Genomic DNA, 24,186 nt, shown 5'->3' on the forward strand with positions numbered 1-24,186 from the left:
AACAGCCCCTCATGTGCCAGTGGATTGATTCACGCAGTGTGGGCAGTCGGGGGGGGACCCTAGGCTTAGCCCCCTCCCCTGGGGGGCACTAATATGAAAATGTCTGCAAAGTATTTTCTGACAGATAAAATTGCCTCTGCTCAAACCCACAAGCTTGCATGAAGTGCCTCGCTTCAACCTAGGTCTAGCACTGCCTTAGAGATCCAAAAGGTGGGTGGTCTGAACCTCTACTTCTAAGCCTACCTCAGACTCAAACAAACCCCACAGTAGTTCAAAACACAGAGGCCAGAGGGATTGGCTGGATCAGCAATGCTGGTAAATACAGTGGCTTTTTTTCTTTAATCAGCAGGAAACACTAGCTCCTGTACGGGATGGCGGGGGGGACACTGAAAGTAATTTCTATCTGAAGCCATATAGTAGCCCACGTGAAACGCATCCGTGGTGTCATTCTAATTCCCACCAGACCCAGCTCCAAAACTTTTTTAATCAGTCCTTCCTCTTTCCTGTTATCAAAGAACATGGGGTTATAAAAAAAAAAAAAATGCACTGGGTATTCCCAAGTGTTGGTAAGTCTTAGAATCCTGCACATCGCATGAGAAGAAATCAAAAGTCTTAATTAAAAGTTTTGTTCTCACAATCAAATCTTGAACTTGTGCCCTGTGGCTCCAGTTCTCACATGGTAACTCATTTCCATCTTCCTCCCAGAGATAAGTTAACAGTAGAGGGGATGAACCATTTTCAGAAGGTTATTAATTATGATAATCTGGGGTTTCGAAGGGAACAGCATTTTGCTGTATCATCATACTCTGGAGACTCTGCTAGCCTCTCTGTGCGCCCAGCACTCGGGTGCACCCCGCAGTCCGTGAATATGTGTAGAGCTGAATTTCTCCTGGACTGATCACAGGCGCTCATCTCCAGGGCTGACCACACAGACAGAGCTGGCTCATTACATATTACAATTCAGTGAAAAGAAACTGGAAACAGACCTGCCATTAGATGGCCTGAGTATTTTTCATCATTTTTTTTTAAGATTTTATTTATTTATTTGACAGAGAGAGAGAGAGAGAGACAGCAAGAGAGGGAACACAAGCAGGGGGAGTGGGAGAGAGAGAAGCAGGCTTCCCGCGGGGCAGGGAGCCCGATGCGGGGCTCGATCCCAGGACCCTGGGATCATGACCTGAGCCGAAGGCAGACACTTAACGACTGAGCCACCCAGGCGCCCCCACCCATCTCTTGATTACTTGACTGGTGAGTTCCACAGGTGCCTGAAGCTTCCCTCCCCCCCGCCCCCACACACACACCCGTGTTGGCGTGCTTTGGGGCTATTTCTGGCTGAGGGAAAGTACAAGAAGTGAAATTCTAATAATTTAATTTTCCCACTTTTTACAACTACAAGATTTTCTGAAGAAGAAACCTTAAAGTTGTGGCATATTCAAGGTTCTTTGGATACTCTATCGATCTAAATCATGACCGATGTATCTCTTCCCTTTGCCCAAGCATGACTGAAATGGAGCCAAACTAGCCAAATCTTATTATTCTATTTTGCTGTTTTGTATTTTAAGAAATGCATATTTTGAATACATGTAGGAGCCTTTTTGCCAAAGAGCAGCACCCTGTTGTGGGTATTCTCCCAGTGATCCAATCCATATGTCCTTGGTCTTCTATTAAGGACCCTTGAGTGCTAAGAAAGCCTAGATAGCTCTCCAGCCCACCATGTAACAGAGAGATCCTCTCTCTCCAAGAAAAGGCAGCTGTATGCAGGGAGCAAAGCGGGAATTGCCCTGAGTGGCAAGAAACACCACTTGGCTCAAGCACTGCAGCCACCTCAACCTCCTCCTCCTCCCTCCCACGCCTCCCCCTTCTCGTCCTCCTCTTCCTCCCCCCATCCGTATGAAGACAGAGGAGCTAATTTATCAGCCCCCTTCCTGCACAGAGTTGGAGTGAGCTTCCCCCCACCCACCCACCCCCACGCCTCCAGGTTTTGCACCTTCCTTTCCTTCTCAAATTCATCTATGAGGCTTTGGGGGGCCTGTAGGCCGGTACATTCCAAAAACGATCTTGACTATTTCATTGTCAGGGAATCCTCATGAGCTAGTTTCTGTAGTCACTCTTCCCTCCAGCTCTCTCCGGAAGGCAGGAGTCATGTCTGTCCCCTTCTCATTTGCCCTCTCCACCCCTCACTCCAAACCCACTGTCTCTGGCACCCCTGCTGAAAACAATAGGTGGAGGAGAAAATATTTCCGGGATTAGCCTCCTAAATCTTTCACTGGCTTCCCTGGAAATTCTCTACCCTGGAGCAGGTTTGGTGTGGAAGAGCCTTGGAAGATCATTCCTGACTCATTAGCACGTTTCCACAATGTACCAGCTGGATCATCTGAAAATTATTCTGCTACCCAGGAGGAAAGGCTTTTCGCCAAACTGCAGGCTCACTCGAAGAATTTAGTGCAATCTTGTCTGAGGCAAAGCTGAGAAGGTCCTTCAGAGACTCATTTTCTGACTTCCAGAGCGTCAGTGCCCTCCTCCCCGTTCATGGATTTTTACAGAGATTCTGTCCCTGTCTGCAAATCCTCCTAAAGAAGGCTTGGGGAAGTAATCCACTATCTTGCTGCCTCTGTGCATATCTGGGAAGAGAGAAGTCATCTACCTTCCTATTCCTGATGGAGTGGCTCCTGGGAAAGAGTAGGACCCTGCCCTCTCGGACCCCCGTGAATTCAATCAGGCTGATAACACAAGCCTTTAGATGTTCACGTGGGCATTCACCATTTATTTCCTGAATAACTTTGACCTTTTCTGCTTTGGCCTCTTCCATGTCTAAGATTTTATCATCACTTTCTCATTGTGTTTGGGTCTGTTTTTCTATCCCTTGTTAATGCTCTACGTGGCATGTCACTTTATCGATCATAACAGAAGCTGCCACTTATCGAGTCCTTACCTGTGTCAGCCCCTGCGCTGAGGGCTTACACGCATCAGCTCCTTTCTGTCTTGGCCACACTGCCAAAGTACGTGTTTAATAGCCCATTTACAAAGGGGGAAACTGAGGTTTAGGAAAATTAGGACTGTCACTCAAATCACACGGCTAGAAAGCGGCAGTCAGGATCTGACCCTTGCTCTATCTGGCTCGCCAGCTCTGCTCCAAGCCTCCGCCCTAAAACACAGAGAGCCCGGGAAATAGACATTTTTCTCTAATTGACACCCATATCCGAGCAGAAGCTATATAGAGCCTGAGCAGGATCCATCGTCACCAGCTGTCGGAAGATGATGATGAAGACCAGGACGGCCACCATGACAATTTCTGCAAAAAGGCACAATACAAAAGGAATTTCAGAATTGTCAGAAACCTCGAGGCCAGGAACATGTCTAGCTCCTAACACAGAGCAGGGTGCTAAATAGGTGCCTGATTAAATGCTTTTGATGATAAAAGAGAATTCCTCGGGCAAGGGAGACAGGAGATCAGTGAGGTGAAGAGTATTAAGTGAAGATCCCCGGGGAGCAGGAACAGGGGTGCCATCAAAGACAGGGAGACGAGTCAGACAAACACAAAACCAGCACAATTATGAAGAGAACAGGAGAGGCTTTAGAAGCCGGAGGGATGGGAGAAGGTCAGAGAGTGTACCAGAAGTCCCTCTGCTGTTGAATTCTGGTCTTCAAATCCCTCCGTCTCTGTCTCCCTCCTCCTCAGTACTAACCCTCCAGCAACATGGGCCGGCAGAGTGCTGACGCCTAATGAGGTTTGGGTTTAGAAAACCATCGGCGTGAATTAGGACAGACTTGGTTTTGACACATTTAGTCTCTCTGTCCTTAGTTTTCTCATCAAATATATCCACTCATCCTAAAATATTGAGAGCCTGCTGTATGCGGGGTTTTGTCATAGTACCGTGAGAGATGTGAGAAATGGGACGCACGATCCCTGACCCTGAGTGGCTTGCTCCCTAGCTTGTAACACAAGAAATACACATACAAAAAAGGTGAATGAAAAGAATGCTAGGATTTTTTAGAAAGTGAATACACTGAGTTCCGATCCATATCCACCTGTCTGACACCATCCCCACTTGAAGGTCTAATAAATACCTTAAGCATTAACATGTTCAAACATCCTTGGTTTTCCCAGTGTCTTGACCCATCCCTTCATCATTCTCTTGATCATCCTTCAAGGCCTAGCTTGTCCCCCTCTGAGGAGCCAACCTGCCCTCTAGCCCATACCGACTTCTCTCTCTAAAACATTTTACTCTCTGCCCGCCTCACAAAGGTGACCCCTGTCATCCTCACCTCAGTAAAAAGGAGGTTTGTCACCTCCCCTCTCTGGTTACATTGGTCTGTCAGTGAGTCATGCCAGCCTCATCTCCAAGACTTCTCCCAGTCTGCACCCTTCCCTCGTCCTGCATCACTTCCATCACCAGCACTCTCTGGGATTCCTGCAGTGGCCTCATAACCAGCCTCCCTGTCTCCATTTGGTGGCTCCTCTGTTCTTTCTCCACACAGCAGCCAGGCTGATATTTCTAAGATAAATTGGAGCGTATCCTTCTTCTCCTTAAAATCTCCGAATGTCTTCCCATCACATATAAACGGAGATCTAAAACTTCCGACCTGAGGCTGCAAGGCTGTGTCCGATCTGGGGCCCACATATGCCGGTGACAACCTCTCTGAACTACGTGTTTCCCCCTGTGCCCAGCAGATAAATGGACGTTCTCTGCGTTCCTCCAACCCCTAGGCTTACTCCATTCTTGGGGCACTGAACTTGCTAGCCTCTTCACCTAGAAACTTCTTGCCCAGGATTATCCCAGGGTTAACTCCTTTATGATTCAGACCTCAGCTTAAATGTTCCCTGCTCAGAAAATCAGTAAATTCTCCCTTCCACGTCACCAATTCAAAATAACTGCTCCAACACTTTCAGATCAATCCCTGTTTAATTTTCCTCATAGCGGGCGCCTGGGTGGCTCAGTCGTTAAGCGACTGCCTTCGGCTCAGGTCATGGTCCCAGCGTCCTGGGATCGAGTCCCGCATCGGGCTCCCTGCTCCTTGGGAGCCTGCTTTTCCATCTGCCTCTCTCTCTCTGTCTCTCATGAACAAATAAATAAATAAAATCTTTAAAAAAAAATTAAAAAAAAAAATTTTCCTCATAGCACTTATCACTAGAGTGTTCTCGACGGCTGACTTATTTATGTAATTGCTAACTACCTCTTCCACACACACATAATTAGAGTGTAAGCTTCATTCTGTGCCCTAATCCATACTATTTCTCCAGTGCCTAGGAGAGCGCAGTAAATATTTACTGAATACATTAAGGTAGTACAATAGCACTTTTCCTAACTAGGTAATGGTGCTGATAATACATAAAAGCTAGTGTGTTCCAGAGGAGAAAGAAAGCAGTATGATCTGGCTGTGTCAGGGAGGACTCATGGAGGCAGAGACAAGCTGAGCCATGAAGGGGGAGTAGGAGATGAGCAGTGAGAGGGAGCAGGTCATGTATATCTGGCCAGGGATGCGGCACAAAGACAATGTCCTTGGTACACAGCAAGAAGCAGTAAGCCTTGGGGCACCGGGGTGGCACAGTCAGTTAAGCTGACTTGGTTTCAGTTCAGGTCATGGTCTCGGGGTCGTGATCTCAGGATCATGAGAGCGAACCCCATGTCAGGCTCCGTGCTCAGTGCAGAATCTGCTTGAGACTCTCTTCCTCTCCCTCTCCCGCTCCCTCTCCCTCTGCCTCTCTCTCTCTCTCTCATTCCCTCCCCAAAATAAATAAATAAATAAATCTTAAAAAAAAAAAAAAAAGGCAGTAAGGCCTTGATACATATCCAGGCAGCCCAACTCCAAATACTCCAAATACCAACTACTGGTAACCTGGGGAATACTGTATTCACTCAGACTTGAGATGATGACCTAAAGCAAAGTGAGGTTGGAATGGAAATGCAGTGGGAGTAGAAAGAAGAGAAAATGAGAGGGACATTATAGAGAAGAGAGGAATAGGCAACAGGTCATTTTAGTATAATTAAATGGAGCAGAGATAAGTTAGAAGTAGCAGGAGGAATCAAAGATGAATTTGAAAATCAAAAATAAACTTTTAATACTGGAGAAAATGGTAGTGCTGTTGATTGTAAAGAGGGGGATTCAGATTATGTGGGAAAGTGGGTCACATTTTAGAGCTGAGTCTGAAAAGGTGGTGGGGACTTCTAATGGAAGCATCTAGGAAGCCATGGGAAACGTCTGATGAGATCACAGCCAGAGAAATGTGTCCCTGAGTCGTCTAAATGGGAATCATAGAGGATGTTGTGAATTATTCCAAGAGAGGGGAAGACCAAAGAAATAGTCCCAATGTCTCTCCCCTGAGCTGCTGCCTTCCAGTTTCAGGAAGGGGAGACCGGCCCCAAGGTAGAGGTGGAGGTGGATCCCAAGCATCCTCCTTGAAGAACAGAGAAGCAAGTTGGAGCACTACGGAAGCAGAGAGTCTAGGTGCGAAGATACGATCCAAGTGCTGGTGCCCATGTGTCGTAGAAGTTGAAAAGGTAAAAACCAATGGAGACTTGGTGAGGAGAGAATGAGAACTTGGTCCACAGATGGGGATACATAGAAGAAGGGAAGGAAGCCAACAAGGATATACACTCTATATGGTCAGAAGACTGGGCGGGGGGGGGGGGGGGGGGGTAGAGTCCAGCAGCCAAGGGATGAAGCTTCAAGAGACCAGATGTGACCAGAGTGTCTTATGTTTCAAGGAGGGCAAGAAGAATAAAGTCTAAGGAAAGGTAATCAGGCTTTCCAATCTGTGAATTTACATTGACTGTTGGGAACAATTTCAGTTGAGTGGTAGGACAGAAACCAGATCGTTTGGGTTTATGGGTAGGAAATAGAAACCCCAGGGGCACAGAATTGGCTCAAGGGGAAGAACTGCAGTAACCTTTTTTTAGTGGTCTGTAAAGTAGTGGATGCAGTCATTGGCTGAAAGAGAAGAAATGGAAGTGGGGTTCAGAGGGACAGAGAAGCGCTGGCATAGGGCCTACGGAGACAGGGTAGAGAGTAAACTTTCAGACGGGATGGTTACTCAGAAAGTGAAGAATGCTGAAGGCAGTCATTAGTTCACTCGGTAAATACCTTCTGAGCACTGTCTGAGGCAGAGAGATGCAGCCATGAATAAGACAGTAGCCCGAGCCCTCATCTAGCTTGAGGAGGTGGGTGGTCATGGCAGCTATGATCATGGTCGCCATTACACTTCTGTAACACTTTATATTTGGAAGGCAGCTATGCTCACCACTATACCACCAACGCTGTAACACTTTATATTTGGAAAAGCACTTGCACGTGCTCTTATTTCATTCAAACCAGACAAGCTAAGCGATGAGAAGGCATGTGAAAGGCTCCAAAGCTAGTTACCGTGAGTGTAAAAATGAAAGCTCTTGTGTCTGGACTCAGGCAGATGCTTCTCACAACAAACAACTGGATGGGCAGAATTAGCTATTTGGAGCTAAACTCTCTTCGCCCTCTCCTCTTTCAGTTAGACGAAGTCTTCTTCTTATATCTAATATCTTGATCTGGGCTTAGCTCCAGCATTGAAATGCCAATTCACGTCTAATACCCAACTTCAGATTTGGGTGTAGCCAAAGATAGTAGCCACCAGTTTTTAGATGAACACTGTGTAGTAGACGGCTTTTAGGTACATTAACTCAAATCCTCAAGAACCCGGCTATCTCCTGGCATTTCCTTGTTCCTTGAGCTCTAGTGAACTTGGCTTGAAACTCCCAATTCTAAGAACTGTGAAAGTTCAAAGCCCTCCCTTCAATCTCTATGAATTCCCAGAGCGTTAGAGTCTAATCTCCTTGTATGTGGTTTATATTCATCTGTGCTATCTTCTCTTTGGCCCCAAGCTGAAATCCAGCCCCATCCACTTGTTTCCAGAACCAATCTCGTGAGTTTAATCAAATCTATGGGTGTGCTAGGGGGCAAGAAAAGGGTTTGAGGAAATGTCTAATTAAACAACATAGAACCCGCTACCATCTCACTATCTCCACCCTCTCCTCTTTCCCCTTTCCCCTTATAAGCTAAGTCAAATCCTCCTTCTGTTTTGTACAATTCAATGTATTAATCACATTGGGCATCTTGAGCTTGTCTTTGGGGGTCTTACCCCTCCAAAGTATCTCTTCCAAATAAGTATAGTATTCTCTACAAGATAAATTAAGGCAAATAGCACGTTCTACAACTTGTGACATTCATAATAACCCTCTGAAAGAGACATTATTATTATTATTTTCATTTTGTAGACAAAGAACCTGATGCACAATAAAGTTAAATCCCCTGCCCACATTTTTATAGTTGATAAGTAGCAAGCCTAGAGTACAACTAAGATCTGTCTGACTTTAAAGTCCATGTTTGGGACGCCTGGGTGGCTCAGTCAGTTAAGCGTCTGCCTTCGGCTCAGGTCATGATCCCAGGGTCCTGGGATCGAGCCCCGCATCGGGCTCCCTGCTCGGTGGGAAGCCTGCTTCTCCCTCTCCCACTCCCCCTGCTTGTGTTCCCTCTCTCGTGGTGTCTCTCTCTGTCAAATAAATAAATAAAATCTTTAAAAAAAAATAAAGTCCATGTTTTTTTGCAAGACACCATGATCTTGAGGTTGTCCCAGAAGGGTCTAGGTGAAGGACCAAACTTGAAGAGAGGAAAATGGAAAAAAGCCACTTTATTCCATATTCAGGAAGTAACAGCCAAGCAGAAAATTATGCCTACAGAAAAATTTCCCTATGTATATCCTAGTAAGAATAAAGCCTAGAGCACCCAAATTATTATTTTGGTCCAATATATATCTGCCTGTAACTTCCAAATCTGACAGAGGAATTTATCTTGATGTGATAGTTATCCCAACCACCAGAAGTACTTAGACCTTAACATTATCCACTTTAGAAAATTGCAGTGTGACAACATGGGTGGACCTTGAGGACATTATGCTAAGTGAGGTGTCAGACAGAGAAAGACAAATACTATATATCACTTCTATGTGGAATCTTAAAAAACCAAACTTGTAAAAACAGTAAAATTATGGTTAAGAGGGGATGGAGTGGGGGGGGGGGATGGAATAGATGTTGATTCAGGGTCCAAACTTGCAACGAGTAGTAAATAAGTACTAGAGACCTAATGTACAATATAGTGAATATAGTCAACAATATTATAATCATCAACCTTGCTAAGAAACTAGATCTTAATTATTCCAACCACTAAAAAGAAATTATAATTATGTGACCCGAGAAAGGTGCTAATCATTACTACAATGGCAATCATATTACAATATATAAATGTATCAAATCAACATGTTGCCCACTTTAAATTTGTACAATGTTATACGTCAAATATATTTCAATTATAGAAAAAAAAGAAAAGAAAATTACTGTGGAGACTAACTCCAAGGAAAATGAAGTCATAATTGAGGAAGCATCATTTAAAAAGATCCGGAGGCTGACCATAAGGCTGGTATGGATGGCTGGATTTAACATGGGAAATGAACCAGCTTGCCCCCAGACTCTCTTCCTGCTGATGCTGTGAACCTAATAGTTTATGAGAATCTGCCTAACCTAACTGATGTCTTTGCAACACCTTGCATGGCAGAAGAGAGCCCAGAAATGAGGTCTATACAAATGGGGTGAGCTATTGGATCTGACTTCTTGGTTTAACAAAAATTGTAGAAGCAAATCCTAAGGGGATGCCCCTTATCATCACACCATATGTTTTATAAGAAGTCATCATTCATCATCCCTGAATAACAGAAGCCAGGCACTGCGCTAGGCACTCTAGGTCTAAGGACAAGGAAAAGCAGAGCTGTTACCTTCCCAGAACTTCTAGTCTAGCGGTGAAAATTTTACTTTTAAAAATCACAGAAATAAATGTATAATTGCACTAACAAATTCTAAATACTTTCATTGACTTATTTGATTCTCATAACCCTAAAAGGAAGGAAGTATTATCCTCATTTTGTGGATAAGTAAACTGGGGTTCAGAGAGGTTAAGTAATCAGCCCAAGGTTACATAGGACTCTGATTTGAGTTTGGTCTAAGTTCAAAGCTACCCCTCTGCATTCTTGAACTACTAAAAAAGAAGGACTTAACTTGAGCATTTTGACATTGAACCATGACATGTTAAGGCATGGTACTCTGGGTTTTTAAGTTTTTATTTTAATTCCAGTTAACATACAGTGTTATATTAGTTTCAGGTCTACAACATAGTGGTTCAATAATTCCATACACCACCCAATACTCATCACAACACATGCCCTCCTTAACTCCCATCACCTGTTTAACCCAACCCCCTCCCCCTTGATAACCATCAATTCTCTATAATTAAGAGTCTGTTTCTTGGTTCCTCTCTATCTCTCTCTCACTCAGTCTCTCTCACTCGCTCTCTAACTAATCTCTACTCCCAACGTGTGGCTCAAACTAATGACCCCAAGATCAAGAGCTGCACATTCCAACTACTGAGCCAGCCAGCCTCCCCTCTTTTTTAAATTCCACATATGAGCATTATATTCTCTAGCTCCATAAAGAAGTGGTACATATATGCAGTGGAATATTATTCAGCCATGAAAAGGAATGAAATCTTATCATTTGCAAAATCATTTAACTCTGTTACAAAGTGGTGGTAAGAGACAGGAGGGATGATCATCTGTTGAGCTTTGTGGACTTGGGGACTACGATACAGTTTTTGCTGTCACATTCCACCAGGTTATCAATATGAGCAACTCCTTGGGTTTTTCTTATCCTGAGCTCTATTTAAAAGGAGATGTTTTTGTTTAAAATGTTTTTAATGCCTGGCCAGCTCCATCAGTGAAGCATGTGTCTCTTGATCTTGGGGTTGTGGGTTTGAGCCCTACATGTGGTATTGGGATTACTTAAAATCGTTTTTTAAAAAGGGGGGGATGCTTTTAGAACCTACTTTTGATTATTCCCTTGTTTATTCATTATGTGATTGTTATCCTTATTTATTTGATTATTTCATTATTGCCCTCGCTTATTCTCAACCAAAATTCTTACCATGACAGGTCCCTAATGCCTGACCCCTTTCATTCCCTGTCTAGCTCCCAAGCTGGAGCATACCACTCTTTTCAAGATCCTATCTTCTCATTTAATTGCTTTGAGAAACTGCCCCTCCAACCCCCAGCAGCTATTTCCTCCTTTGTGCTCCCACCTTTATTTAAGCTCTGATCACCTCATAAGGCATTTGTGCCTCACCAGGTGAACCCTGAGTTTCTCCAAGTAAGAACCATGTCATAACCATCTAGATAATTCTAGCATCTAAGAACAGGCACACAGTAGACACTTGATCAATGCTCAGTGGATGGAAGTATGAATGAGTAAATGAGTGGCTGAACATCCTGCAACTCAGGGCTCTGGCATTCCAGGCCGGCCACAACTTTGAAATCCCTAGCAAGTCATTTCATTTAAGTAGCTCAATAAGTAGCATCACAGAGGATCAGCTCTGGTGAAATAACCTTTTCCACCTCTTCTCTTTTACAGATGAGGACCTGAGTTTTGCAGAGGAGACTTGCCCGAGGTCACTTCTGCATTACTCTCCACCTGCCCCTCAATCACTCTTGGTTGCAGGTGCTTCTTTCTTCTAACTTTGAGCTCAAATGCAATCCCAAGACTTTTATGAAAATTAAAACTAATGACTGACCTACAAAGGAGCCTGTTAGTGTCACAATTACTCAGGGACCTTGAGAGACACTCTGGCGGGTGGACGGAGGCAGAGGCAATGAGATCATCTGGTGTCTGTGTTTATCAATAGGGATCTTCGTTCCTTCCCTCCATGAAGACTCCCTGCACTTAATGGGGAATTTTAAAAGCTTGTGGTTTGCAATAAGATCCAGCATGTGGCTTCAGTCAGGCCTATTGTTCCTTGCTGCAGTACAAAGTGGGACTCAAATGAATGTGGGTTGATATTGAATAAATATACATATGGTATCAGTAACATGAAATTAGCCCAGTCATAGATAGTGCAACTAATACTCAAGCATGAGTTGTAGCCACGAACTTGGCAGTCTCAGCCCTAAAATTATCATAGTGATGAATTCTTTACAAAGAGGTTTTCTCTTTATTTATTTTTTTCCCATTTCGAGGTTTTCTCTTTAAAGAATTGTATGAAAAGTATAATTCTTCTGCTTATCTCTCAAGAAGCATCCAGACCTCCCCAGCCTGCCCGTGGCTCTTTGGCTATTGGCTCTTCCCTTTAGACAGCAATATCACATTTTGTTTATCCACTCATGTCAATGGACATTTGGGTTGTTTCCCCTTTTTGGCTATCATGAATAACGCTGTTTATGAACACAGGTGTATCAAAGAGATCCCTCCTGAAGAGCTCGGCAGGAAGTCCTGACCAATATCCACTTATTTTTCACTGGCTACCCTTCACCACAAGGGAGATGGTGGGCACATTTGACACCCCAAATAATATATTTCCCAAACAAGAAAGAGAGAGAATATTGGGTAAGCAATTAGCAGACCATGAACCTGTGCTGAGGAGTCTGAGTCTTATCAACATGCCCACTTATTCTGAAACAATCCCTTCTGCTCCCGAGTCTGAACTTTCCTCCAAGACAGTTTGGGGGCTAAAGGACTGTATCCTCTGAAAGCCCATTCCCATAAGAGACTTGACATGTTCAGGCCTGAACGATAATTCTACTCTGTTTTTCTGAGCCTTTTCACACTTTTACTCTCTCATCTCCAGACCTACATCTGCAATGACCTGTTTAACATCCCCACTCAGAAATTCGCTGGTATTTTAACTCTACAGATCAGAAAAAGGTAACTATCCTCCAGCCACCAAATAGCTCTTCCTTCCAGCTTCCTCATTTCAAGTCAAATAGGCTTTCTTTAACCCTACAGAGTTTTTGATATGATATTTTGTATTGTGAGACTCCAAAAAAGGAGGTGTAGATGAGAACCCTTTTCAAAGGTATTTGCCCCTGGACCCCTTTTCTTCTTTTACGGACACCTCTTGGGATAAGTGTGCTGGGCAACATAGTGTGGGGAAACAGCCATCAAGCCTGGGAATTCATAAACCTCTTCCAGTCTCTCTTATCTTCGGTGCTTTGCGAGTCACCTGGATTCTGCCTCCCAAAGTCTCTCATCTCTCCTTTCCCTCTCTTCTCCCCTGCTCAACTAATTACACAACGGGGTCGTGAGGCTGAAGTGGTTCTAACACCTTCACAGCCAACCTGTCGTGTCGCAAACCAAAACCTAAGCCTGCAAATGCCTCCGGGGTTGCTAAATCGGAACCTAAGGACAACCGATCACAAACAGCCATCTAGGCTTTTCCAAATAAGGCAGCCGCTGGAGCTATAGCTGATCAATAATTTCCTTGCTTTGCTTCTGCCTTCTGTCAATGACGGCCTCCTTGTGCTCTGGTCAGAGGAGTGCCCGTACCCACTTTCTGTTTCCTGCTGCCCTCTTCAAATCAATTTTTGTTCAAACACACTCTTAAGATGTTTAACTTACCTCAGTGTATCTTTCAGCACTCCCATCTCTAGGGCCACCAGGCCACCTTTCCCAGGGTGACCCGCCCCCTGAGCTAGGGCATTTGCTTGGTTCATTCATCCCACACACCGTGACCAGTGCTAGCTCGAGGGATGCGAATGTGCGTGAAGGGGCCGCCGGCCCTGTCTTCACACCCCACGCCGCTTAGGGTCCGGAAGGCAGGGGGAGACACACCTGCATCAAAGAGTCACGCAGTAAGAGTAAGGTGACAACTGTGAGGGGCGCTGCAGGGGAGAAGTCCTCATGATGCTCCGTGGCTTTCCAGGAAGGTCCCCGAGGAGGACTGTTCGAGCGCAGAGCTCCCGACTGCATGGGAGTCTATTAGGCACCTGGAAGGAAGAGGGTTTACCAGGTAGAGCCGGCGCAGGAGGCAGCGTGGGAGGAAGGTGAACCACAGCACAGGACCTGCAGGACACAGTGAACAGCAGTGGGCAAGATCAGCCCAAGGTGGCAACAGAGACAGGCAGGGCCTCGAAGGCCCTGATAAGAATTTTTCCTGTTAGCCTTTAAGCCGAGGGCTGATTTATCAGTTTCCTTTTTTTTTTTTTTTTTTTATTGAGAGAGACAGAGAGAGAGCACGAGAGAGAGGAGGGTCAGAGAGAGAAGCAGACCCCCTGCTGAGCAGGGAGCCCAATGCGGACTCGATCCCGGGACTCCAGGAACATGACCTGAGCCGAAGGCAGTCGCTTAACCAACTGAGCCACCCAGGCGCCCCTATCAGTTTCCATTTTGAAAAGTTGGTTTCATCTGCTGTGTGGAAGACGTGGGCCTGCAGAGAGACAAGGATGGATGCACAGAGACCAGATAGAAGTTACTGTAAGAATCCACGTGAATGATGGTGCCAGGGGCTGGGGCCAGAGTGGGTGACGGCTAGAGTGGTATTTCAGAGGGTGGGTCAGCAGGACTTGGGATGGTACTGGATATGGTTAACTGTGCACAGATCTTTTTCCTTGAAGACAAAAATCTGTGTCTTGCTTATTTCTCAATTGGATTCCTCGCACCAAACTGCAAACCTTGCTCTTAGTAGGTGAAGGCCATTAAGTTCTCTGAACTGATTTGCATTGAATATTTGCATAAGAGAGCAAAGGTGTGAGGAAATCCCACCTAATAGGTGCATTTTGATGCAAAAAGAAGGGGCAAATCCCACTAGCTTTACAGTTCCTGAGGAGGACCCCAACTGGGTGAGTTGGGTTACCCTGGGGAGCATGCCTGGCCCAGCGTGGGCACACAAAAGGCACGTCTCTCTCTCCCCTGCCTCTCCCTGACTGCACAGGGACTGAACCCTCTGGGGCAGAAATGTAACTATATGATCGCTTCCCTAATCTCCTGGAGACATAAAGGAGCGCCTGCCGAGCCATACAGCTCTACCAGGAAAGAAAAATTTGAAGGCCTATTTCAAATTAATATTTTGCAATGAAAAGCACTTGCTGAGCACTTCAATTCTTGTGTCTGTTAATGCTCTTAGATGTCAGTGGCCATGCCTTCAAATTGGGAAAAATAAACCCAAAAAACAACGATTTGAAGAACTTTTTGATTAATTGCTGTAGTTCAAAACACTCAGCGTGGGACCACCAAACAATAGTGGTCGTGATCCATATCTCTTGTAAAGACTAGAGGTAAAAAAATTATGTTACCGCAGTCATAAACAGTTAAACTTCTGTCAGAGATGCTGAAGAAAGTTCCAGATTCAGGGGTCAATTGCCATTTTTTTCAAAGCTGAAGCGATTATCTGCCAGAAACAGAGGCCCCCTTGTCCTCACTTGTCTCCTTCACTCTAAGAAACATTGGTCTTCTCCCCCAAATCTTTGTCACTGGCCCCACGCCATAATTATAACCAATCTGAAAATTTCCCAGAGTTCAACAGCTCTCACCTCAGTGACAGACTTAGAAACACGAAAGTATTTTCTCTGAAACGCAATGCTGTCAACATCTGTGATGCTTTGTAAGTGATTAGATAACACAACAACAGGGATGGTTTGGGGAAATTGCAAAATAGTAGCTGGTCATGGGATAACAGGACGAAAAGAGGGTGCCTGAGGGGAATTGCTAAAGCAGAGCTTTTTTTTTTTTTTTTTTCTTTCACTGTTGCCCTGCATTTTCATTAGTTGCTCTCTGGAGCTGAAAAGGTCATAGGCCTAATTATACCTGTGGACACCACATAATAGAAGCATTAACATGGTGCCCAATGACCTGCCAGAGAGCCCCTTCCCAGCGGCCTGAAAGTTCTCAAACCAGTCAAAAGAAAAAGTCCATGAAATCTGGATGACATTAGCAATTATTGTTGGGCTTGTTTAGGTGTGATCATGATATCGTGGGTATGTTTTAGAAAGAGGAAGTGTCCGTAGCTCTCAGAGATATGCTTTGAAATATTTACAGATGAAGATCCCAGCCATCATATTTTTTCATCAGGAAAATCCTGTTGGGGTCAGGGGAGAGGGTGGAGAAGAAATGAAACACACTCAGGCTTGTATTGATAATTGTGATGCTGGTGTTGGGAGGATGGGGTCAGCAGACAATGCTCTCTCTATGTGCGTGTGTATTTGGAATTTTCCATGATGAGTTCTTTAAAATACCACAAGCATTTTCTCACTTTTTAGAGACCCCTGAAGAAAGCCAGGCCCTTGATACCCGGAAACCCTTTTCTTGAAGCCAGGAAACCAATATAAACATGCTCTTTGTGTTTCTAAAATATGAAATGTTGGGGCGCCTGGGTGGCTCAGTTGGTTAAGCGACTGCCTTCGGCTCAGGTCATGATCCTGGAGTCCCGGGATCGAGTCCCGCATCGGGCTCCCTGCTCAGCAAGGAACCTGCTTCTCCCTCTGACCCTCCCCCCTCTCATGTGCTCTCTCTCTCTCGTTCTGTCTCAAATAAATAAATAAAATCTTTAAAAAAAAAAAAAAGAAAAGCTATTGCTTTAAAAAAAAAATAAAATATGAAATGTTAAACTCTTTGCCTACCAAGGAAGGGAAAGCTAGCAGTGAGGTAGAGACCCTCTCTCACTCCATAAAAAGATGAGTCGCATTAACATTTTTTCCTCACTTCTAATCACATGTGCCCCCATGGCCTTCCAGATGTTAGCCAACTGATTAGTTTCTGAAGAATTTCTAAAATTTGACCATTGTCATCATCAGGCACAAGGCCCTGCAAGTAATACACTCTGAACAGGAACAAAACTGAGATCTGGTTATAAATTTTACGTTCAGGGGTGCCTGGGTGTCTCAGTCAGTTGGAGCATCTGCCTTCAGCTCGGTCCTGGGATCGAGTCCTGCATCGGGCTCCCTGCTCAGCGGGGAGTCTGCTTCTCCCTCTGCCCTTCCCCCCTGCTTGTGATCACTCTCTCTCTCTCTCACTCTCTCTCTCTCCTCTCAAATAAATAAATAAAATCTTTTTTAAAAATCTATGTTCAAAATAGTTTCTCCTCAGAGGCCATGCCCACAATCTCCCTAGAAAACTTCCCCTGTTTGGGGTTTAAGGATTTCTCTGCCCAGGAATCTGGCTTTTGAGGTTCCCCTTACGTGGCTCATCTCTCAGCTTCTTTTGTCTCCTTTCACAGCAAGAAGCTAAAAGTATTCTTGTGGAATTTTCCTCCCATGCTTCTGGTTTCTCCTTCTATAGAGGACACAGGATAACATCCTTTAGAGCCTCCTGCTACAGCCAATATTCAAGTAGGGCACTTGTCCCCGGTTGACTCAGGTGTTCTCAACAATCAAATCAAACATGATCAAAAAGTATCAATGTAGGGGCGCCTGGGTGGTTCAGTTGGTTAAGCGACTGCCTTCGGCTCAGGTCATGATCCTGGAGTCCCGGGATCGAGTCCCGCATCGGGCTCCCTGCTCGGCAGGGAGTCTGCTTCTCCCTCTGACCCTCCTTTCTCTCATGCTCTCTGTCTCTCCCTCTCTCTCTCTCAAATAAATAAAATCTTAAAAAAAAAAAAAAAAGTATCAATGTAGTGCCTTCTGTGAGCCCAGAACTCTCTTAAGTCCTGAAAGAAAGAAAGGAGAATGAGACAAAGACAGAGACAAGGAGAGGGGAAAAGAAGGAAGGGAGGGAGGGAGGGAGGGAAGGGATGGGAGAAGGGGAAGGGAATGAGAGAGAATAAAGGGAAGGGAAGGAGGGAGGAAAGGAAGAAAAAAAAAAATGACTTCCTAATTAACGATCTTCCATGACTTTCAGACATGAGAATATGTTTCTCCAGAAAATACTCTCCTCGGATCTACTAACAGACAGCTTCAAGAGAGAAAGAACTGAGGCTGAGTTTCAAATTTTGTCTCTTCTTTTTCTCTTTTCATCTTCAATCACCTTGGGTTCAGAAGGCTATTTCTGTAAGCTGCATCATCTGGACCTGGACCATCTGCTGGAGGCAGCATCCTGGCTTGATGATTCAATTCACTCAGTGGGTGACTAGATACTCTTAAAAGCCCTTTGTGTCAGCACGGGTCATTTGTCTATATCAGATGCAAAAGGAAACTCTGCAACCGCCTCAGATCACCCTAGAATGCTCTCCCAAATGGACTGGATGCTGTGATTTGTCAAGAGAAATTGAACATTACCTGGTAAAGTTCTTCCTGAACAATGGGTCCAGATGTCAGCTTGAAAAATGTCCCTTGTGCTTATTTCATTTGAAAGCATGTGGTTAAAAGACTTTGGCATGATTTATTTGTTGGTTGGATGTGTGGTGGAGTTGAGAGAGGGGGCAGAAATTATATGACAATTTAAAACGTAACAGATTTTGTTTGGCACTCCTTGGTGGGAACTTGGAATCAAATACAGTAGCGGAGTCATCTGTCAAGGGCAACTTGCTCTGTTGTCCAAGAGAACCTCCTTGAAAACCTCTAAGTCATCAATGTAAGAAATAAATGACATTTTCATTCCTTCCATTCTTCATGTCTTGGGGATATAAGATGCAAGGAATGAGATCTTGGATTGTAAATCATGGTGACTGGCTGTTAAATCTGAGACAAGGCGCATAGGTTCCTTGCCTGTTCAGCATTCCCTCACCTCCCAGACTCCTCAACCCATAGGCTTGTTACTCGCCTTCATTTATCTTGGTAAGGATGACTTAATGGGAAATTGTTAAGGCTTAAAGGAATTGCAAAGATTAAATGTGGCCCTGCCCCCTTTTTCAGTCTTGTGATAAAACTAAATGATAAACGAGAGAGAAGGAAAGGAATTGAATCAGACCAGCACATTTTTGTTCTCCTACTGAAAAAAATACATAATGTCTGTGAATGCGATTTGACATTGGCATTTGTTTGGGAAATCTTTAATAACCTGATAGCTCAACCAAGAAGATAAAACTCCAGCCTATGCCTGTTCCCGGCACCTAAAAGAAGTCAGGATTATAAAGGCTTAGTGAGGTTATAGAAGGAAAATAGTGAAGTTGTCTTATTTTATATAATGCCAGCATAAGTGTAGCCTTAAGTCCCATTTAGAGAACTGCCTCTGTGTGTGTGTGTGCGTGCGCAATGGGGGAATGTATGGAGTGGAATAAGAAGTTGGATCACCCTCGCCAGACCCTGGCCTTTTCCATTACATGCAGCTGGAGTCCTTCTGCCCAGATTCCAAGCTTCCGCACAGTTCTGGAGACTGTGCTCCCAGAGGTGGTCAGTTCTGGCTACCTGGGTCTCTGCTCCATTGGATCCTGGACACAGTCACACCCGGAATCCAGGAGGGGCTGCGGCAGGGTGGAGGAGAGACTCTCTCTTTCTGCAATATCAGAGGGTGTACCGCTTTTACACCTCCCCAGGGGCACGATGAGGGTCAGGCTAACTCTATGTGAAAACCTCATTTTGCAGAGGGGAAAAAAAAAAGTTATTTTAGTCAAGAAACTGACACAGTGATTCACATCAGTTCTGGCAGGAAACTGGCAGGAGAGTAAGTTTTTACAAATGAACAGTGGATGCTGTGGCCCTTAAAATGGCCTCCAGCCATCTGTCATTCACAGCCTCTCCATCTAAATGTGGCATCCCCATGGGCAGGAACCTTGCAGAAATTTTATTTTTACATGTGATTATTCAGGTCCTCTGACAATGGCAAGAGGTCAAAGGGAGTCAAAAGAGTGGATGGAAAGAAATGGAAATAAATTAAAGCACAGGGGCGCCTGGGTGGCTCAGTCGTTAAGCGTCTGCCTTCGGCTCGGGTCATGATCCCAGGGTCCTGGGATCGAGCCCCGCATCGGGCTCCCTGCTCAGCAGGAAGCCTGCTTCTCCCTCTCCCACTCCCCCTGCTTGTGTTCCCTCTCTCGCTGTGTCTCTCTCTGTCAAATAGATAAAATCTTTTTTAAAAATTAATTAATTAATTAATTAATTAATGAAAGCACAGATGCAACTGATGCTCAAGCTGGGAGATGAATGCAGAGTCGCCGTCCAAATGCAGCACACGTGGTCCCAGCGGCGGTGGCCCCCATGGGAGCAGGGTGGCCCCCAGTCCCCCCTCACAGCTTAGTCTTCTCTTCAAGACCACAAAGACTCCAACCATGGGTAGTCCTCTATCCTCTCAAACTCATTCTTCCCTTTCTCCTTGCTCTGGATGCTCTCCGGGTCATATTTACCAAGATCACAAGAGATGAGCCAGAAATCCAAAATCCTAGTCTCTTAATTTAGGGATGAATACAATGGTCAAGAGGACCAGACTTCTCCTATCAAGCTCTTAATAATAGCAGAAGCTTACTTGATGAGTGTAATCATTGCCAAAAGAGTTGGACTGGAGGAATTTTTTTTTTTAAGATTTATTCATTTATTTTCAGAGAGAGAGTGAGCATGAGCAGGCGGGAGGGGCAGAGGGAGAGAGAGAATCCCAAGCAGACCCCATGCTGAGTGAGGAGACAGATGCGGGGCTCAACGCAGGGCTCAATCCCACAACCCTGAGATCATGACCTGAGCCAAAATCAAGAGTCAGACACTCAACTGACTGAGCCACCCAGGTGCCCCTGGAGGAATGTTTGTATCAAGATATTATATAGCTCAAGAAATCATCTTTTTCCTCTAAAAGAATTCATCTACTTGGACCAGAATTGGTCTCTCCTTCCCTTGAGTTATAGCATGGAGACCTTCATGTTTTTGGGGGGTTAATACACCCCAGATCATCATGCTAAAGAAAGAGTCAGGGATTGGGGCAGACAATCTATGTGGGCAAAAAAATTCTCTCTCAGAAGACCAAGTGAGGCAAGAGTGTATAGGAGTATTATTATAATCATTGTTAAGAGTTCATGCTCTGTGGGGCACCTGGGTGGCTCAGTCAGTTAAGCGTCTGCCTTCGGCTGAGGTCATGATCCCGGGGTCCTGGGATCGAGTCCCGTGTCGGGCTCCCTGCTCAGCAGGGAACCTGCTTCTCCCTCTGCCTGCCGCTCCCCCTGCTTGTGCTCTCTCTATCCAATAAATAAATAAAAATCTTTAAAAAAATTTTTAAAAACAGTTCATGCTCCATAAGCAAATCTAAACCCTACCACTTATATCAGCTTTATAACTGCAATCTGGTTATATATCCTCTCGGACATAAGTTTCTTTACCTATAAAAAATGGGATAATAAGGTTGCTGGCAGGTATGAATTAAACAATACACAGTGCCTGGCCCATTGTAAATGCTCAATACATGTGAACGAACATAATCATTACCATCATCTACTGTCTTAATTTTGCCATTTTCACCCTATCCTCTCCCCAGCTTGCTTTGGATTTCTCTCTTATGCAATGATCCCTCTATTGAAAAAAGATGGATGCCCCTGACCCACTATACTGTCCAAAATTTTCTTATCACAAGTAAAAATAATGTAAGTAGTCAGTTGGAAAGGAGAGGAGGAGGGATGCTCCTTAGCATAGTGTTCCTTTCTTCCTAAGAGAGGACGCCGATGACCGAGCGGCCCCCCACTTGGCTGTTGTGCAGGAGACGTGGGTGACTTGCCCACTAGCGTGAAGGCCATAGAAAACTGTCCTCTCTCACTTACATGTGGAATCTTAAAAAACAAAAACTGAGCACAGAGAACAGATGGTGGTCATCAGAATCAGGGGATGGAGATGGACAAAAGGGATAAAGAGGGTCAAAGGGAACCAGCCTCCAGTTATTAAAACACACAAGTCTTAAGGATGTCATGCACAGTATGAGGACTATAGTTAATGATACTCTATTGCCTTTTTTTTTTTTTTAAAGATTTTATTTATTTATTTGACAGAGAGAGACACAGCGAGAGAGGGAACACAAGTAGGGGGAGTGGGAGAGGGAGAAGCAGGCTTCCCGCGGAGCAGGGAGCCCGATGCGGGGCTCGATCCCAGGACCCTGGGATCATGACCCGAGCCGAAGGCAGACGCTTAACCGACTGAGCCACCCAGGCACCCCTCTATTGCCTATTTGAAAGATGCTAAGAGCGCAGATCGTAAAAGTTCTCATCATGAGAATAAAGAAAGTTTGTAAGTACTGGTGATAGATGTGAACTAAACTAGACTTATTGCGATCATTTCACAATATATACAAATATTGAATCATTTTGGTGTATACCTGAAACCAATATAACGTTATATGTCAATTATAACGCAATTAAACAAAAACAAAAACAAACCTGTCCTCTGAGTAGAATCTGCATGCCTCACAGGAGTGCAGCCCTGCCTGCCATCATTTAGTCCTGACTGGCTCCTGGGAGGAACATCCCCGCCCTGGCCCCACCATTTCCTGGTCCTCAGCCGCCTCTGCCAACATCATTTACCAGGTCTTTCAACTCAGAGCAAAGCATTCTCTGGCTTTCTCCAAGTCCAAAGTAATTTTATTCAAAGGAGTTTTGTTTCCAGAGAAACTATTCATTTGGATATCTCTGTATGTTGTTTGGTGTCTTTACTGTTAAGCATCCAAGACTCTGTAACCCATATGCTCCTGGGATAAAATTACTTTAAGTAGTGACGTATCCTTCAGGTGCAGATGAGCACAAGGATAGCCCCACAGGGGACTCAGAAGATGATTATGAAAACAGAAACGGAAACCAGAATCTCTTTTATCACAAACAAAATAGTCATCAGCACAGCAAATATGTAACTTATTACTACCTTTCCCTTGGTCTCTTTATATCCTTCATATCCTTCTATCCAAAAATTCCACTTACAAATTTGGCATGTATAAGGATATTCACGGTAGTATTGTTTGTTTTTTTCTTTTTCAAGTTTTTATTTCAATTCCAGTTAGTTAACAAACAGTGTAATATTAGTTTCAGCCGTAGAATTTAGCAATTCATCACTTCCTTACAACACCGGGTGCTCATCTCAGCAAGTGCCCTCCTTTATCCCCATCCCCTATTTCACCCATGCCCCCACACCCTCCCCTCTGGTCACCATCAGTTTGTTCTCTGTAGTTAAGAATCTGTTTCTTGGTTTGTCTCTCTTTTTTTTAATTTTTCCCCTATGTTCATTTGTTTTTGTTTCTTAAATTCCACATATGAGTGAAATCATATGGTATTTGTCTTTCTCGGACTGACTTATTTTGCCTAGCATAATACCCTCTAGTTCCATCCACATCATTGCAAATGGCAAGATGTAGCATTGTTTCTAATAATTACAAAACTGCAAGAAGTCTAAGTACATTACAATAAACTATTATACGGCCATATTTTAGAATACCATCCAGTAGTTTAAAAGAATGATACAGATTTTCATGTAGTGACTTGGAAAGATATCTAAAACATACTGGGGGGGAGGGGGAGGAAGCAAGTTACTGAGCGAATGTAACCCCACTTGCATATGTACACACATACACCAAACAAAAACAAATGTATTTTTCTACATGCACATATAAATGTAACTATGTGGAGAAAAGGCGGTAAGGCGGTCTGGTTCATTGGAAAAAGTGAAACGGCACAATTTGTCAAGAAGGCCTTGATTTTCCTGTATCATTTGAGTGTTTCACAAAAAGAATGAATTCATGCATCCGTGGCATATTTAAATATGAATTTATTTTTTAAGGAGTTATTAGGAAATTTAATGAAATATATCATCTCAACTGGATGAAAAGAAGAAAGTATAGCCACAATGTCATTTACATCATTTACCAGCCCTTTCAACAACAAAGAGACCATTTTGTTTGGCATAGGAGAGAAGCCTGAGGCAAAGATTTCAGGGAATCAGAGGATCACATAGTTTAATGAAATCAGGTTTAACCATCTGGTCAAATTAAAGATGACCCATCACCTGTTGAGAGCCACAAATCATTTACTAAATTTGAATCTACCTACCACACAGGCGAAGATTAATTTGCCAAGCCCAGCAGTGATTCAACCCAAATCACTGTTCTCCCACTAACAATGCCTTGCTGAATAATTTTCCAGTTCTCTTATGTTTATAAAGTGGAAGTAAGGAGCCTAAGTCACATCTCACACAGCGGGGTAGCCAATGTGCTATAGGGGAAATGAACAGTTCACATAAGGTTTTCATAAAATCTGAACTGTTCATTCAATATCCTGTTGCGGAATACAATAAAGGATGATTAAAGCTGTAAACACAGAGTTAACTGCTGTTAGATTATAACATTTATATTGATTAGCTTATTTTTTAGCCATTCGGCTGCAAAATCTCATATATTTTCGAAGGTAACTGTTCTTGGTAAATAAAATGTTAAAGAGACATTGTGTATTGAGTTCACACTAAAGTTTGAAAGACACAAACTTAAGCCTTGTCAACTCCCCTCCAAAAAAAGAAAGCAGGGGGGCACCTGG

This window comes from Mirounga leonina, unplaced genomic scaffold, assembly GCF_011800145.1.
Source record: "Mirounga leonina isolate KUSES-001 unplaced genomic scaffold, KU_Mleo_1.0 Mir_168, whole genome shotgun sequence".
NCBI classification, from domain to species: domain Eukaryota; kingdom Metazoa; phylum Chordata; class Mammalia; order Carnivora; family Phocidae; genus Mirounga; species Mirounga leonina.